Below are 18,138 nucleotides of genomic sequence, written 5' to 3' on the forward strand. Positions count from 1 at the left end.
GTTGAGGAAATACCCCCACTGGACATATTCTATAACCCAACACATAAGGCTGTAGTAAAGAGGCAAAGGAAGAAAAGGAAATTAGATGCATCAGCAACAACAACTCTTGGAAGTGAATTAATGGAGGTAGTATGGAAAGACACCCCCATTGATCCATCAAAAAATCTTACAAAGCTATCACAATTTGTAGGCGCCTATGCAACTGCAATAATTGATAAGGCAACAAAAGTTCAACTTTTTCTTAAATAAAAAGAAGAAACTGTTTAGCTGTTGGAACAACAACTAGAACAAGAAAGACAGAGCACCAATAGGCAAGCACAAATATAAATGGCACAACTTCAAAATGATTTTGAGCAAATGAGATTATAGCATCAGATAGACATTGCAGAGAAGGACTCACAGATTCATCAAATGCAGACTGTAATGAATAAAATCAAAGGCCACCCTCAAATAAAAGAATTCATTAAAGAGACACTTGAACTGAACTCCCTGTTGTTGTCACACAAGAAGAAATATTCTGTCAAAAAATATCATTGATCAATCCCTATTGTAAAACAAGTGATAAATTAACCAATCAAGTGGTTGATCAGATATTAGAATATGAAGAGATAAATAAGAGGATTTCAGATTTTATTTCTTGGCAAGAATCTGAAGAAGGTAAAAAGGCCGATCTACCAAATATCGAGGAGTCCCACAAGGATATTTTATTTGCAGATTGGGACATATAGTTAAAGCAAGCAGAAAGGGCAACAACAAGAGAAGCTAGTACAACAAGCAATATAATTGAGGCTGCCAACAAAAACCTCCATACTGCCAATCTTATCAAAGAATGTAGACTAGAAGCTCTCCTAGACATCAAACAGTTGGATAAACAATGGAAATATATTTCCAAAACAAATGCAGAGGCAATCAAACAACTATCTCAGCTTGATTGGGAAAACTACTGGCAGTTTCTAGTAAAACCACACAATCTTTGGATGACTCTGCGCTGTCTAACAAATTCCACACAAAATATGGTGCCACCTCTCTCTGATTCTTTATTCATGGGACAATTGAGATCTAGAATTGGCTAGCCACCCTAGGTGAAGCCAATGATAGATATCTGCGAACTCAAGGACAGAATGGCTAAATAGGACCATTCAATTTGAAGAAGCTTGTCATCATTTTATTTTCTATTTTAGTTTTATTTTACTTATTCTGAGGAAGGTTGTTTGAAACCTCCTTAGATTTTTATGTAATAATCTATTTTTGATACATATGTTGTATTATTTAAACCTCTCTCATGCATTTAGAGAGGGGTCCAAAATTTTATCAAAAACACTTTGCAAAGGATTGCACTTTTGTACTTTTGTGACTGTTTTGATGAGATAATTGGAACAAGATCTTGATTTTCTTAGAGATTGAAGCATACTCTACTGAATTTGCACTTTTGTACTCTTAGAGTATATTTAGTTGAAAAGAAGCAGATCAATATTGTTGACTTCATGAGTAGAACCTTTCATATTTGGTACTTCTATCTTTATGGTTGTTTTTTATTTGTGAATTGGCAATAATCTTTCTTATATTGTCTTATGCATGAAATCTAAATTATAGTTTGACATTAAAGCACTTTTGTATAAATGTTTCAGCTGTAATTCCTTATTGAGTATATAAGCAATTGATATATGAGATATGTTTTCCATAATTATTTTACCTAACTATTTAGTCAAAATAATCATCATTAACGATTTCTTCTCTTATAGCAATTGAATGATCTTTATTACCTTTTGTTTTAAGATATCTTTGTAGGTCACATGATTTAAGTTATTCTTGGGTATATATTAAGATATGGGTTAGAACAGATAGATGCATGTGTTTTTTATTTAATTAGATTATTTTTAGTTAAATAATTTCCCATTATATCTTATATCAAACCAACATCATCATCACCTCAATTCTTGCTGGGAAACTGGTCCCATTATCACTAGTCGGAGACACCATACCAAACGGAAAAGGAGTTGCTTCCAAGGTCCAGACTGGGTGGTTATCCCCCATGTTGTTGCAACAAAATTCTGGGGCTTCAACACTAAGGTAAGTTGAACTTGGCTTCTCTCACTATAATGGAGGTCTAGTGGAAGGAGGTGGAGCAGGTAAGTCCATATGAGAAGAACTCAACTCAGGAACATCATAGGACTTAGCTAGCGTGGTCACATTCACATATTCTTTGCACAAAAAGATGAATGAACTATTGGTAGGATAGGAAAATGGCCCCTCGTTGACCCCTTGCGGAGGTGGAGGAGGCTAGGAAACCATTTGTTGCTAAGGTTGTGTATAAAATGGATGAGTTAAAACAATAGGTTGTTGGGTAGAATGTCGTGGTGCAAGGAGCCTATGAACTTCATCCATCTGAGGGAATTTGTGAGTAAGATGTTCACCTTGACAAATTTTACAAGGGAATTTAATCTTGCAATGATGCTCACTAGTGCCCCCTCTCTAACTCGAAGGATTTGGTTGAATTTCTTGAGCAATTTATTTATTTGTTTATTCTTCTTATTATTCATTTTACCACCAGAATATTGGTTGTTCTTAGGTTGGGTGGACTTCACCATAAGAACATCGTTGGACTTCTCAGAAGAAGGTGTTTTAGTAGAGACAGACGCACTTTTCAGGGCTTTCTATGTAACGATCAAGTTTCCAAGTTGAGCAACAAGTTGGCTCATAGAATAAAAAATGGACCCAATCACACCATCTTCATGTGGGCTAGGATCAAGTTTGGGTGGATCAATGGAAGGCATGAGAGCATTAAATAGTACTTCATAAAGCATACCCGATTGTCAGTAAATAAAATCCAGTTGCTGGGTAGCTAAGATGGCTTGCTCCTCAGTGACCACTCTAAACATAGACATGTCTTTGGAAATATAAGGTCATAGAGATTGAATGAACCATTTATGCAAGATCTCAACCAGAAGCTTGTTTCTAACCAACCTCTTGTGATGACGCCATTCGTGAATATGGTTAGAAATAAAAGTGGCATCATATTATTTGAAATTTGACAATATATCAGAATCAATAGTGTACCTCATGGGAAACTGAAAGTGTGTTAAGAAAGTTTGAGCTAAGGAGGAAAAGTCGCTGTAGGATGTTGTGTCCAATTCGATGTAACATTTTGCAGCATCCCCAGTCAAAGTCCATTGGAACAAGTGGATTTTAATTGAATCATCTATTAAAGAGTTGGACGAATACCATAGGTGATAAATGGTAATGTGAGTAGATGGATTCTCCCTAAGATTTCCTTAAAATTTTGGTATATCAGAAGGAAACTTGGTGGGCATAGGTGGCCACTAGGGATCCTGTCTAATGGGGTCGTTAATCAACTTTTCCACATACGGTAGATCGAAAGAAGATAAAAATGGATTGTAAAGTTAGCTGAATAGATCATAGGTAGGATAAGCCCTTAACCAACCTTGCGGTCCCCCCATATAGGGATTATGATGCATGGATTTCTTGTGAAGGTATGGGTTCACCCCGACGTATGAATGCTGCGGGCCAGAGTAGCTGGTGAAAGGATTTTTTGTCCCAAGGTCTATGCCCCCAGAGAGAAAAGGACCCCCGAAAGCATGTATGCTCACAGGGTTGTAACTAGGAGGATAAGATGAACCAACCTGTGGAGTAGGGTCGAAATAAGGAGAATAACCAATGTGGGTGGTGGCACTAGAAACTTGGTTTCCTCCAGGTAAACTAGCCCTTCGAGGAAAAGTACCAGTAGGTAGTGTCCCTCAAAACAACGAACTATCCCAGGCTTGTGGCTTGCTAGAAGCAATGTTACCCCTAGGCTAAATAGGAACAATTGATCACCCCCCCACCCTCCCACACATTTCCAGAAGTAACTACACTTGACTGAGGAAAAGGAATAGTGGGTTGAGCAAAGCTAGGTGAAAATACTCCTGACCCTGCCAATTGAATAGGAGGAATAACCATGGTCAGCAGAGAAGACATAATAGGCATCGAAACATTCAGGAAATTTGTGGGAGATATAAAGGAAACTGGTGGGATGCCCCAAGAAGATGTGAGAGGTGTAGATAGAGGAGTAGGTGTGACCACACTAAGAGGTGACAATGATGACATGGCAGCTGACACTACCGATGAAAAGTGTAAAGATGTCTCAGACTCCACAATAGGACAAAAAACTGATAAAGATAAAAAAGTATAAGTATGTGTAGAACTTTCAAGGTTCAACCACAACAACTCGGGTCCTGGTGGATCGGTCAAAGGTGGATTGGCAGCAGCAACATAATCGTTTGCCAAAGTTTCAATATAAATGAGGTCATTATAAGAAGGACCAGGTATATAATCCAAAAATATGTGTTGATCTAAGTATTGATAAATGACAATCACTCTTCGTGAAAGAGTGACAAGTCCACCTCGTTTAAGAGGTAAACCATGAAGACGACGTGACTGACAATGACTATGTTTAGATAGGGTGAAAATTATAAATTAACACAATTATGTTAGTGCAAACACCCTAAGGCCAAAAATACTGACTCAAAGCAAACAACACACACAAGAAACATCCTAAAATATATCCAAAAACAAACCAAAATACAAAGAAGATGGCGGTGGAACAATTATACTGGCGACCTGCTTCCCAACCCTTTTAGCTGTGAACTCAGTCTAAGAATCCTCACTAGCCATGGAACACCCCCCGAGAGGACTAAGAGAGTATGAATAATATCTGTCCCATGTAAAGAGAAGACAACCTAGACCATGTAGCTATCTATGAGCCCTAAAAGATAGGCCATTATGGTCACCACTGACAATAACACGTCCTGGGGAATAGTGGTAGGATAAATCCACACGCAAGGGAATGACACTTAGCCCAAAGATATAATATCGAAACCCCCTTGAGGTTCCTCGCAAGTGGTCCCCAAGTGCCATAACAAAATGCTAATACAACCGTTTGTATGCGTGCAAATTTCGCTATATCACGCCACTTGAAATTAAGCAAAATGGGTCATGTCACCTTGCCTAGCCCAAGTGTGACCTCATGCTTAACCCTCTTGTTAGAAGGGATTCCCAGAAGGCACTACTGCAAGTGGATTTATCTCCCTACCGCAAGCTGCTAAGGTTTTTTTTATAGTCTTGGAGAATTTAACACACACATCTATCTCCAAGACCCAAGCCTAAGCTAGTGTTGGTGTGCTACCAGTAAAATAAAAAAAAGAGTCTATTTGCTTTTATTATCACATTAATTTTAAGTGGTTGTTGTTTACACATTTGGGATGCGACATAAAAATTAGATGGTGTGAATGGCCCTTGTTAGTAACCTTAATGCAACTATATGAAAATTCTCTTTTCACTTCGATGAATTCTAACTACAGGAGGGTAATATTTCTTTCACAACACACCAATGCCTATGATAATGCACCTTTCACTAAATTTTTAAATGAAAATACCCAAAATTTATAAAATTGTTGACCAGAGAATCAAACCAAAAAGGAAAGTAATCGAAAAAAGGCCAAATAAAAGTCTCCAAGCTAGAATGTTAAGCAATTCAAAAGAATCAAAGTTAGGAAAACAAAACCAAAGAAGCAAACACACTCAATTGATTAAAAATAAATCCAAAAGTGCAAAAGAAAGGCAATGTCAACAAGCTAGGGTTGTAGCACAATGTCTCAACAAAGGCCAATGTTTTACAAATCTCAAAACCATACCATAGAGGCAGGAATACCTAAACAAGATCAACTGAGATTGATAAAAAGCAATGCAAACACACTCACATGAACTTTTATAGATGAAAAATGCACAACTAATCACAACACCACCAATTATGACAAAAATAAACAAGAGAATTCATTCAAACACAAGTGATGAAAGCCAAACAAAGGAAAAATTCAAATAAAAAATAGATCTTAGCTATTACTTGATCAAATAAATAGATCTAAAAAATTGGATCTAAAGATGAGGAAAATAGCCCCAACTAAAGCACACCAAACCTCTAAGGAAAACCTTAGAGTAGCACCAAAGGAAGGATCCAACACAAGCCAGCAAGAGTATGTTCAAATATGATATGTTTCACAATTGAAAGCAACAATAACAAAGATATCCAACAAATAGTAGCAAGTTCTGAAGAAAAATACCTGAAAAATCAAGCAAATAAGCAGAAATAAAACCCAAAAATTGGGAAAAACAGATACAAAATATGTTGATTTTTCAATCAGCCATATCTTCCTCATACAAAATTCATTTCAGGTGATTTTTTTTTGTTTGGGTGGGGGGTGGTTAAAATTTCATAAGATTACATATCTGTAGTTATTTTTATTGGATTCTATATAGAAAACAACAAAAAAACAACAAAAAAAATAGTCGCGCGCGAGGGTGGAAGAAAAACAAACTATTCGATCTTCAATGGGACATAACTCCCTCATACAAAGTCCGTTTTCAATGTTTTTTTTTGGGTAGAATTTCAATAATATTATAGATCTATAGTTATTTTTACTGAATTATGTATAGAAAAGGGTAGAAATGGATAAAACAATCACGACATGTTACTTCCTCTCTTAAAAAAAAAACAAACAAAAAAACAAAGATATAGTTCTGAGATATTTTCAGATTTGAAAGAGATGAGTCCAAGAGAGATCTAGAAGGTTATACAACAATAGAAAAATCACTGAAAGCAATAGAAATCTAAAAGCTCAAAGGGAGAAAAGGATCCCAACAAAGAGTGAAGAGATTCAATACAAAATAGGGTAGACTCCCTAGTGGCTTAAAATTACCAGATTAATGTCTGATAATGATTTGCAATTGCTCAGAAAAAATGAAGGAGAGTACAAGAAACGAGATATACAACAGTCAACAAAAAAGAAGAGATCTCAAATCATTGAGGGCAAGAGAGAAAAGCCTCTCATTGAAAGCACCAATTCTGTTGCAATGAAATTTACATGCAAGGAGCTCTTTCTCCGTAATCCTATGACCTATTGGCATTACTAGACATCAAATAGAAATGACTAAAAAATACAAGAGAAAATTCCCAACCATATGGTCATACAAGCAAGAAATCATGCATTCCCTAATTCTATAGGGTTTGAACCAACACCTAGTATCCTCGCAGATTGGTGAAGGCTATTGAGTTTTATGCTGAATCCTCTTGCTCCAACTAGGAGATCCCACTCTTCTACCACCAATATAATCTCGCACACAAGAACAAAAAATAAGGACAACAAGTGATCTTCCGCAAAATATCCTTGGTTCAAAACAATAAACAATAACATGAACAAATAGATGCAATTACATATATGAAAAAAAAGGAACATACATCTCTTATTAATCAATAATCAAATTATACCTTCAAGGATAATATCTCCTCTCCAAAATATGGTAGAGTCTCCCCCTCCCTGAGCAATATAACCTCAAAACAAAGCATGTCTCTCAATCTCTAAATCAAGGTAGAAACATCTCGATATAATTCCCACTCTCCCCTCTCCCTTTACTCTTGGTGAGATTATATAGGTTTATTATATCCTTTGGGAGAATGCATCTAGACACCTATGGGCTTGAGAAGTTAGGAAACTTCTACAATAATGGATCCCTAGGCAACTCATACACTAGTTGGTCAAGTTGATCTCCTTGGGAATGACAAACTCTAGAAACCTTTTTCACAATTATGAGATATTTCTCAATTATCTCAATTATGAAATAATTATTATCTCATAATTATAATATTTTTGCAAATTAATTATGAGAAATTGCTCAATTATGTAATTTCACCATTTTAACATGGGATAAATCTCACATAAGTAAAAGAAAAGGTGGAAAGAGGATGTATTTTAGCCAACAACCAAGGTAAATTGAACTTGGGTTTCTTTCACTATAGTGGAGTGGAAAATAGGGTTATAATATGTTTGTATGGTGGGTATGCAGGTATGTTGGTTAATGGTTGTTATAAACATTAGGGTTATGTACATGTCTATCAGTCTATGGTTGTTGCGGTTACATGTATGATAGATGTTAGTTAATCAATGTGATCACATGTACATGTGTCAGTTAGTCATGAAGGACAATAACTTGTTGTTATATGCATTGTGGTCATATGCATGATGGTTATGGTCATGGATATTTAGGTATGAGTTGATATATTTATGATATTGTGTTGTGCTAATTTGGAATGAATTGTGCAGATGTGATAGCCTCCCTTGAGATACATTGAGGTAAGAGCTTGATTATGTTGTCTATTTGGTTTATCTAACATGGTATGTTCATGGTTTGTTTGAATGTTTGATTAATTGCATGATATGAGTATGTGTCTATAAGGTTGCATGAAGGAATGATCTTGTTTTAAGATGGATGTACTAACACATTATGTGTTGAGACAACTGATATGCACTTGAGTACAAGTGGGTGTTAGTTGTAATATTATGAGTAATCACTGTGAGTTGATTATGACATGGATGTTAGTCTTGGTAAAGGTTGATTTCAAATTAATAGGTATGATGTCTTGATCTTTGGAACATGTGACTGACATGTGTGAGTAGTTGCAGGGTAACATGTTTGGTAATAGCATGACAAGATAATAGTTGATTTGTCTATATAACTAATAGTTGGGTGATGTGACAATACATAATAAGACTCGATCCTAACAAGGTAAAAGGTAAAAGGTAAAAGAAAGGATTTGATTGAGAATTCCTTTGGCTATGTTTATAAACCCCAATTCCAAATGAATGAGTGCTTTGCATGAATATAAGATGACTTCTTAACCTATATTTTTTTCAACATTATGTGCATATATGTTATATTCCTAAACATGTATTTGACAAGTATAACAACATGTTTTTAGTTATGGTTGGAATTTTCAAGGGAATGGAGTCCCTTGATAGATGATATATGTATGAGTTTAGTGGTCAACGTGCTAGGTACAACAAGGTAAGGTAACCGATATATTGTTATATTTATTTATACATTGTCAGTTTTGTGTTTATGGTAGTATGATGTAGAGGATTGCATGGAAAAAGAGACTGCCCTGAAATATTGAAGACGAATCGGGTTAAGATTTCCCTTGAAATTATTTGGAACCCATGGGTAATTGAGTCATGGTTTCTGTTGATAGTTTTTTTTTTCTTTTGTTCTTTTGTGATTTTTTTTCTTCTTGATTTTCATTTTTGTTTATGTCTAGTGTATGACCAAATCACTTTGTTTGTGGTGTCGTATTGTTATTGGTTTTTCATGGTTTTCTTCTTGTTTGTTTCTTGTTCTTGCCTTTTGTGTTTTGAGGTCTTGGGAATTGGTTGGGAAGGAGGAAGTTAATGGATCTCAGGGAGAGATGAATGGAACCCGACATGTAATGTAAGACTCTGATGAAGCTCAGTGCATGTATACGAGAAATTGAAGGCAAAAGTATGACAACTAGTTGGATTGTTTGGGTCCATTGAGGTAAATGGATGGTGGTAAGACAATCGTGAGAAAGGTAATTAGGAAAGGTAAAGTAAATGGATTTGAGGTTTCAAATGCCTTAGATAAGTTGGGAACTGTTGTTCTTGATATTGTGCATGTTGTGCATGGATAAAGTGGGTCATCTTAACCTTGACCTTATGATACCTGGTAATTATGTTGTGATCATGATTATGCTGATGTCTCTATATGTACATGTATGTCATTTTTTGACAGGGTCATCATAAATCATGATTGTTTTATCCTAATGTTTATATGTATGTATGTATGTATGTCATTGTCTGACAAGGTCGTCAAGGATCATGTTTGTGGATGAATTATTGCTTATGCAAGTGAATGGCATGAATAGGTTCCTAGTCTTATGAGGAATCAAGTGGGAAGAGTATTCCCAACAAATCTATGAGGTCAATATCATGTGGATATGAATTGATATTATCTGATTATACTGTCTATGTTATGGAAGGTAATGCTAAGGACTAAATTAGCGGAATGAAAGCCATATGACCTATGACATGCTGGGGAAAGCATGGATGGTGGAAAGACACTAGAAGCAAGGTTGCTTGGTAAAGACAATGTAGTCTTTGGATGTGCAATAGTACTATTGTGTATATTTTGTACATATTGTACATGTTGTACCTGTGATGTTGTATACATGCGGTGTTTTGTATATATGGTGTTGTGTACATGTTGTTTATGCAGTGTTGTGTACAGATGGTGTTGTGCGCATGTTGGATATGTGGTGTTGTGTACATATGGTGTTGTGCGCATGTTGGATATGCACTATTGTGTACATATGGTGCTTTGCGCATGTTTCATATGCAGTTTTGTGTACATATGGCATTGTGGGCATGTTGTATATGTGGTGCTATGTACATGTGGTTTTGTGTGCATGATTGTACATGTGGTGTTGTGTGCATGTGATGATGTGTACATGTTGTACATGGGGCTCTATGTGTAGGTGGTGATGTGTACATGTCTTACATATGGTGCTCTACACATTTGGTGATGTGTACACATCATGTATGTGGTGTTGTGTACACATTGTGTAGGTGGTGATGTGTACATGTGGTGTTATGTACATGTTGTATGCGTTATGTTGTGCACATGTGGTATTGTATTATTGTGTTACAGGGATTTTGTTGCCGATGTATCGTGACATGTGTATTCATTGTGTTGTACTCTATGTACGTATATGTATTGTGTTGAACGTCGGGTGTAGGTGTACAGTATTGTGTTGTGTTATACATTGAGTGTAAGTGTATGTGTTGTGATTTATATTGTGTGTATGTGTATGTGATTGAAGAGGAGAGAAGGAACTAGGTGCTTGCAGGGTGTGGAAACCAATTCGGTGTGTGTACAAAAAGGACGAAGGAAAAAGGTAGAAGCAAAGGATCGATTAAAGGATAAGTATTAGTATTTTATTTCAGTTTTATTATGCATGTGATCCATGATTCTGATTTATGATGTTTACATGTGATCTATGATTATTTTTTATGATGTTTGCATGCAATTTATGATTTTGATCTATGATAGTTGTGTTTTGAGCTAACTTGATGTGATATATTTATACATGATGATTTGGTCAAGAGTTGGTTTGGCTTCTTGTGATAGGAGGTGAACATAACTGCAAGTGTACCTTATTGACAGGCCACCAATGAGGTATGATTTGGATTTATTTAATTTTTTTTTGAATCTAATGGGAATTATGTGCTTGGTATAAGAAATAATGGAAATGCCTAGACTGGGTGGTTGAAACCAACTACAAGAATTAGCAGCACTAGTGAAGGAATTGGAACAAGAAGCACTATGTTGGTAAAGCACTTTAGGAGTAGGGCCATTATCCGACACTAGTACCAAATAATTTACATTAATTTCCATGAGCATGATATCAACGGTGCGATGGTTTTGAGGCAGGGATATGAATTGTTTTTTGGACCTTCTGATGCCAGGAAACCTTGCCAAGGGAGAGGTCGCCGGAGGGACTGTGTAGTAGAGAAGGGGATGCCCACATAACTTGGAATGTGTGTCACTGCATGTAAGTGGGTGACCAAATTTCCCAAGGGAATGTGTAGTGGAGAAGGGAAGGCCGAGGATTTATTTGTTTTGTTCATTAACATTGCCAGATGGAATTAGATGCACATTGGGAGTGTTCCCTAGAACAATGAACTGGTAATTGTTCACTGAGAGGACAAGTGTCGTAATATTGTAGCGTTGGACATTGGATGCAACTTTGAATTTGGCAGTGGATTCTAGACATCCTGGGAAGTATGTGAGCCTAGTATTACTTTGAGGGTGGAAGTGTGAGCCTCTGGATTCCCTTGTTGTTGATACAAACATTGTATCCTTTATTTGCTGGTTGAGAAAATGTGAATATGGGTATATGTGTATATTATTGTAAATACTATATCGAGTTGTGTTTATAAAGCTCCATAGACAATATGTTTATTTTCTATCTGATGAAAATGTGCATGAGTAAATATGGTTGTGATTTTAAATATCATAATGAGTTGAATTATAAAACTCTAGTAAACGGTATGATTTTCAGGTTTTTAGTAGTCGTCATTGTAAATACTGCAGCGAGATGTGTTATGAAGCTCCATAGGCAGTATGTTTTGTTTTCATGGGTTTGCTGGTTTATAGGTGTCATTAAACACCGAGGATGATGTCCCCCCAAGGGGGAGGGTTTTGTAACAACCCTGGTCAAAAATCCATGTAATAAATTTAATGAAGGCATAATAATACCAAGGTCATGGGTCATGTATTCCAAGATGAATGGTGTGTAGAACATCCTAGTGGGTGTCACTTTCGGTTTATTATGGCTGAGGAAATAAAAAGGCATTGGCAAAGGAAAAGAGGCATTAATTGACATTTTATTTATGAAAATAAAGGAAAAATATGAGAAGAGGAAGGTGAAGAGTCATAGATTTGCATGAGGAGGAAATTGAAGGAAAAATAGAAGCAGTTGAAGAAAATAGAGGCCTCATTGATAAAAATGCTTTAGAGGATTATTTCATGGCTTTTGTTAGGTTATCTTGGAGTTCTCTTCTCTATTATCTCTCTCATACACTTGCACACTTAGAGTATTCTTGGAGAACTTTGTCATATATTTGATTTGGAGAAAGAAGGAAAATAAAAGTAAGAAAGTGCAAGGGGACAACACCATCAACAATTACAATTATATTGCTTTGAAGGTATTGAGTTGCATATATGGTTTCCTTGATAGTTTTGGCATGCATGACACATGCATGTGGTTGTTTTGTTATGATTAGTCATTGACGTGTTTCTTGGGTTTAAAGTGGTTCTTATTAGCCTTTCCATTTCCTAGATAGCCATGGTGTTGTGGGTTTTTCCACTTGTTGCTTCTGATTGGTGCTCAAGTTCCTTATGTCTATGGGTTGAGTTATTAGTTCCTGGAGCCTTGGTTGGACAAATGCCCTAGAAGCCCTGGAAAAACTTGGGTTGAGTTACAAGTCATGGAAGCCTTGGTTGGATAAACACTCCGGAGCCCTTAGTGGGTCGAGTTACTAGTCTTGGAGTCTTGGCTGGATAAACAATTTGGAGCCCTGTGATAGTTGTAGGTTGAGTTACTAGTCCTAGAGCTGGGTTGGAACAAACACTTTGGAGTCTTGAACAACTTGGATAGAGACCGATCTAGTTATGGTTAGTGATGTCCAACACTGAGGTGGAATCACTAGTTGAGAGTGAGGTAGTTTTGCTTCTGGAAGCCCTGGTTTGGTTTTGTTTTGGTTATTCCATGAGGTCCCACATTCATGCTTGGAATATGGCATGGGGATGACTAGATGAAAGAAAGATTTGGTTCAACAAAGTTTATGGTTGGGTGGTACGTGGGAGTCCTTGACTTGGTTGGAATTTTTATATGTTAATAAGAGGTATTTTTTATTTTATCTATGAGAATATGTATTGATTATGATGGTGATATTATGGCTGAGTGGCCATGGTTTATATATTGGTTATTTACTAGTTATATGATGGTTATATGATGTATATTGACATGTTTGATGAATATATGAATGGTTGATGAATTCATGGCCTAACAAATATTATTGTAGCTATTATGAGAGGGAATTATATCTTCTTGACTATTCTCAGATAAGTATGAGACCCCTATGTTCAGATGTGTATTTATGACTTGTAGATTTCATGTTCAACATGTGTTTGACAAAATGTCTGTCATGGTTAGGTTTGGTTAGGTCAATTAATTGATCAAGTTTTGTGCTAGAGGCTATGTCTTGGTGTCATTTATTTTTTTGGAAAGTCTCATCAAGTTCTCAGCAGTGGTCTGGACACTAGCCCTAAAAAAGTGGCTCAAATCTTGTATTAGCAGACACAAATCTGGCTAAAAAATATTGTAGTCTCTCCCTTGGAGGATTATGGGAGCGAATGGAGGTCTATAGTTGCATGGATGAAAGATTGTGCATGTGACTGGGGCTTTTGTTTTTTTGAAGGAGTAATCTGACTTAAGGTTTGGGCACTTGGAGTGGTGGTTTAGCTCTTGTGGGGCTTGTAGCTCCATAGGAAGGTCAGTTGGTTTTGGTTTGTCGATTCCACTTCCTTAAGGTAATCTAGGAGGTTGATTCATACCATAGCAACTCTTCATCACATATTTACCCCGTTGTACTAGTTAGCTTGGGTAAGCGTGGGAGTAGGGTGTTACAGAGTGCACTTTGGAATACCAAGGAGCACCATTTCATACATAGACACCCAATTTATCAATGCATTTCAAACTAAATTGTGGGAGAAGATGGACACAAAATTGAATAGGTTTACAACAATATATCCACATATAGATGTGAAAATAAAATTAGTCAACAAGACTTTGGTACAACATTTGGGGGGTTACAATCAAATCATTCGAAGACATGGAATGAAAATCTAGTTTGTAAACAATGTTCTTATAATAGAACAATCCACACTTCAACTAGTAGGTCACCATTTGATACTTGTTTTGAATATTTTCCACCTTCACTGTTGGATGTAGGATGTGGACAACAAAGAGTAGTGAGGGAGGATATCATAGGGGATGATTTAATGTAGAAAAAATTGTTAAGAAGATAGGTTAGATCCATTTACAAGTATATGAGGTGTTGATTAAGTCAAAGGAAAGTACAAGGTTAGGCATGATCAATAGAGGACAGATAGGTCATTCATAGTGGGAGACAAAGTATGGGTACAATTAAACAAGGAGAGGCTATAGGGGCTTGGTAAGAAAATCAAGGCTCTATAATATGATCCTGTTGATATATTGGAAAGGGCTGGAGATAATTCCTACAAAATCAATGTACCCCAATACATGCACATTTACTTAATAGTGAATGTGGAAAATTTGAAACTCTGCAATCCTTCCACATTGGATAATGAAGAGGAGTAGGTCCTACCTTCCATAGAGGAATTATTACTAGATGATTTAGAAGAGTTGACATATGATACAAATTTTCAGAATTTTTCCAGAACTACAATGCAAGGGAAACATGACCATTGGCTAATTGGATTGTAAGAACAACTTCCAGGGAAAGCTAAATGGTACTTTAGGGACAAGGTAGAGGAAAAATTTTCTCACCTCATTCAATAAAGATTTTGGGGACCAAATCCTCCCAAAATGGGGATATATGATTTTGATTGAATCATTATACAATTTTTCATCCATATTGATGAATTTAGAGTGGAAAAATTGAATGATAAGCTTAAAGGAGCAGTATTATCGGTGGGACCTAGTTTGGGGAATTGGGGTATGAAAACTTTTAAGGCCAAATTGAGCCCTTAAATGATGTTTTATATGGGTAAAAAATTATTTCTTAAATGATGGACCTTGTGACACTATTCTAAACATAAATATATTTCCAAAAATGCATGAATCATGTCAGTTAGACTCCAGATGCAAAAGTTATGCCTCCTGGAAGTTGACCTATTGTGATTGACGACAATAATTCAAGAGTATGCCGCATTAGGCCTTGTTTCTCATGGGAAAGGGGCTAGCCAAGTGGGTAATATGAAGAATACTATAGAAGGGTCAATTTTTAACTCATGTTGAGGGTTTAATGGGTGAAATCTAACCCTATGTGGCTATAAAGGTGTTATAGCCAATCCAGTAGGGGGAAAAATGGTTCCATTCTATTCAGGTACATTTTGTTAGAGAGAGAGAGAGAGAGTGTGTGTTTGTGTTCTGTAGCAGCCCATGACCTAGAAATATTAGGAAACTCTATAGAGAGGGTTTATGTTTTGTAGCAGTCCACGAGATACAAATCTTAGGAAACTCCATAGAGAGGGATTGTGTTTTGTAGAAGTCCATGAGGTGTAAATCTTAGGAAACTCCATAGAGAGTACCTTCCCATTTGTATTTGCATCATTTCCTTTCTAGACAAAAGAAAGCATAATAGCCTCACCTTCTAGTTGTATTTTCTCCCAGAAGGGTTTCCCAAAACAAATTTTAGTTTTCTTTGTGATTGGTATGTATTTGTATTTCACTATTCTCTATTTTCCACAATTTATCAATTTCATGCATAAATAGAAAAACAATAATAATGAATCTGGAATCTAAAATGAATTTACCCATCATAGTATGATATTTTGATTTATTTTCATAGAGATGTTGTGACAAATTATCTAGTGGAATATCCACGACAATTTACAAATCATGCATGGACCTACATATTCCTCCTCTTTGATAAATAGTTTATATCATGTTACTTTCATGAATGATTTATCTTGTATGTTCTAGATTTAGTTTTTGAAGATCAAGGATGAGGTGTTTAGTAAGTTCACAAGGTTCAATGCCTCGGTTAAAAATAAAACAAGGAGGAAGATCAAGGTGCCTTGCTCTGTTAATAGAGTTGAGTATCCTTATGTGAAGGTTGATTCTTTATGTACATAAGTAATGGTTAGGAGATAGATGTTAATACCTTACAACCCTTAGTAGAATGAGGTTGTATATTGGAATAATAGGTATATTGTGGAGACTAATAAGTATTTTATTCATGATATTGGTTTTTCCATGTATCTCTAGGAATATGCTTGTAATATAGGCATACATAATTTGAACAGGGACTCTCATAGGATATTGAATGACAATACACTAGAGGAGGCATTCACTAATGTCAAACTAGACATGTCACTTTTTTTTTCTATTTGGTTGTCTAGTTTATATCCATGTGCTTGAAGAGAAGAGGTTGGAGTTGGAATTCTTGAGTATTATAGGTATTTTTATTGGATATAGTGGGAGTTCCAAATCTTAGAGGGTTTACATTCCAACATAGTAGAAAATTATGATGAGAAAATATTTAAGGTTTGATGATGACGTCATATCTTTTAATTGATATGTTTATATTTCAAATATTAAAGGAAGAAATGAGATTGTTGTTCGAGTGATTTAGAAATCAGATCATAATCAAATATAAGAGTGAACAAGTTGAGATGGGGTACGGAAATGTCCTCATCTCCTACTCTAGTTCTTAAGAAGTTAACTTACTCAAACATTATAACATGTAGATGAGCATGTGAGAGTGACTAGATATTTAGTGAAAGAGAGTATACCTCCTAGGATATATGTTATCCATATTGCATTGGCCTTTTACATTTTTCTGGGTAAATTGAAATTAGTGTGATTCCTTGATGGAGGATGATGTTTGGGTTGATATAAAGACTGAAATAGGTATATATTTGTAGATTGAAAGGTTAGGTGAGTTGTAAAAGGAACATTGATGTTTGTTAAAACACTTTCTTTTTTAAAGACAAAGCATTATGTTTTGGGGTTATTTTGAAATTATCTACATCATGCTTGTAGGTACTTCATTTGATATGGAGTGCATCATGTATAGATGACCCTTGGTTGCTTTGTGATAGAAATGAACATGTGGAGGTCACATGCCCTTGGATCACTAGACTTTGTATGGATTCTCATTTTTCTTTCTTCCTTGGAGTGATGGAGACCTTAGATATCTTAGTTCCATTCTTCATACTTGTCACATTGAGTTTGGTTGGCTTCCTACAAAGATGCCTTTATTTAAAAAATGATCACATGAAATTTTGGAGGAATTCATTGAGACCTAAATGGCATGCGCATATTTGAATTGATTTCATAAAGGATTGCACTTGTCTTTTGCTATATTGGCTTAAATGGGTGAACTTGTAGGAGTGGACCTAGAGGAGAAAATGACTAAGGTTTAGTGTTAGATATTTTGAGGCGTGTGGTTGAAGCGCTTGGAGGAGTAGAATTACACACATACTATGAAGCATTCATGCCTTGGAGCCTTTCTTGTTGATTGTATCAACTCGAAGCTTGAAATTTTCCCTTTTAGAGTGTATTTTTCAAACGCACATGGACCCATTTTTGTATCGTAGGTTGTTTGTAGTGGTTCTAGGTGCACTTGCATTGTTATATTGCAAATTTGATTTTAACTTGCATTGTCTTCTTGATTGAGTAATTTATAGCACTTGTTGTTCAAGATGATGTGACATAATATAGGGATGGAATTATTAAGTGTTTTAACATATATCTTGAAGATAATAGATCATATTTTTTTCTCTAAATATATAGAAATTAAATTTATTTCAAATATGGTTTATGCTTGGAAATGTATGGCATAAGGGCTAGAAGTTTTTGGCATAGGTTTGGTATATTTCCTCTTATGATACATAGAATGTTTGGTTGAAGTGAAATAAGTATTGTCTACTATTTGATACTATAAATCAATAATCCATATT

The sequence above is a fragment of the Pinus tabuliformis genome, chromosome Q (assembly GCF_031772625.1).
Source record: "Pinus tabuliformis cultivar Carrire ecotype Pingquan chromosome Q, CPIR1, whole genome shotgun sequence".
Lineage (NCBI taxonomy): Eukaryota > Viridiplantae > Streptophyta > Pinopsida > Pinales > Pinaceae > Pinus > Pinus tabuliformis.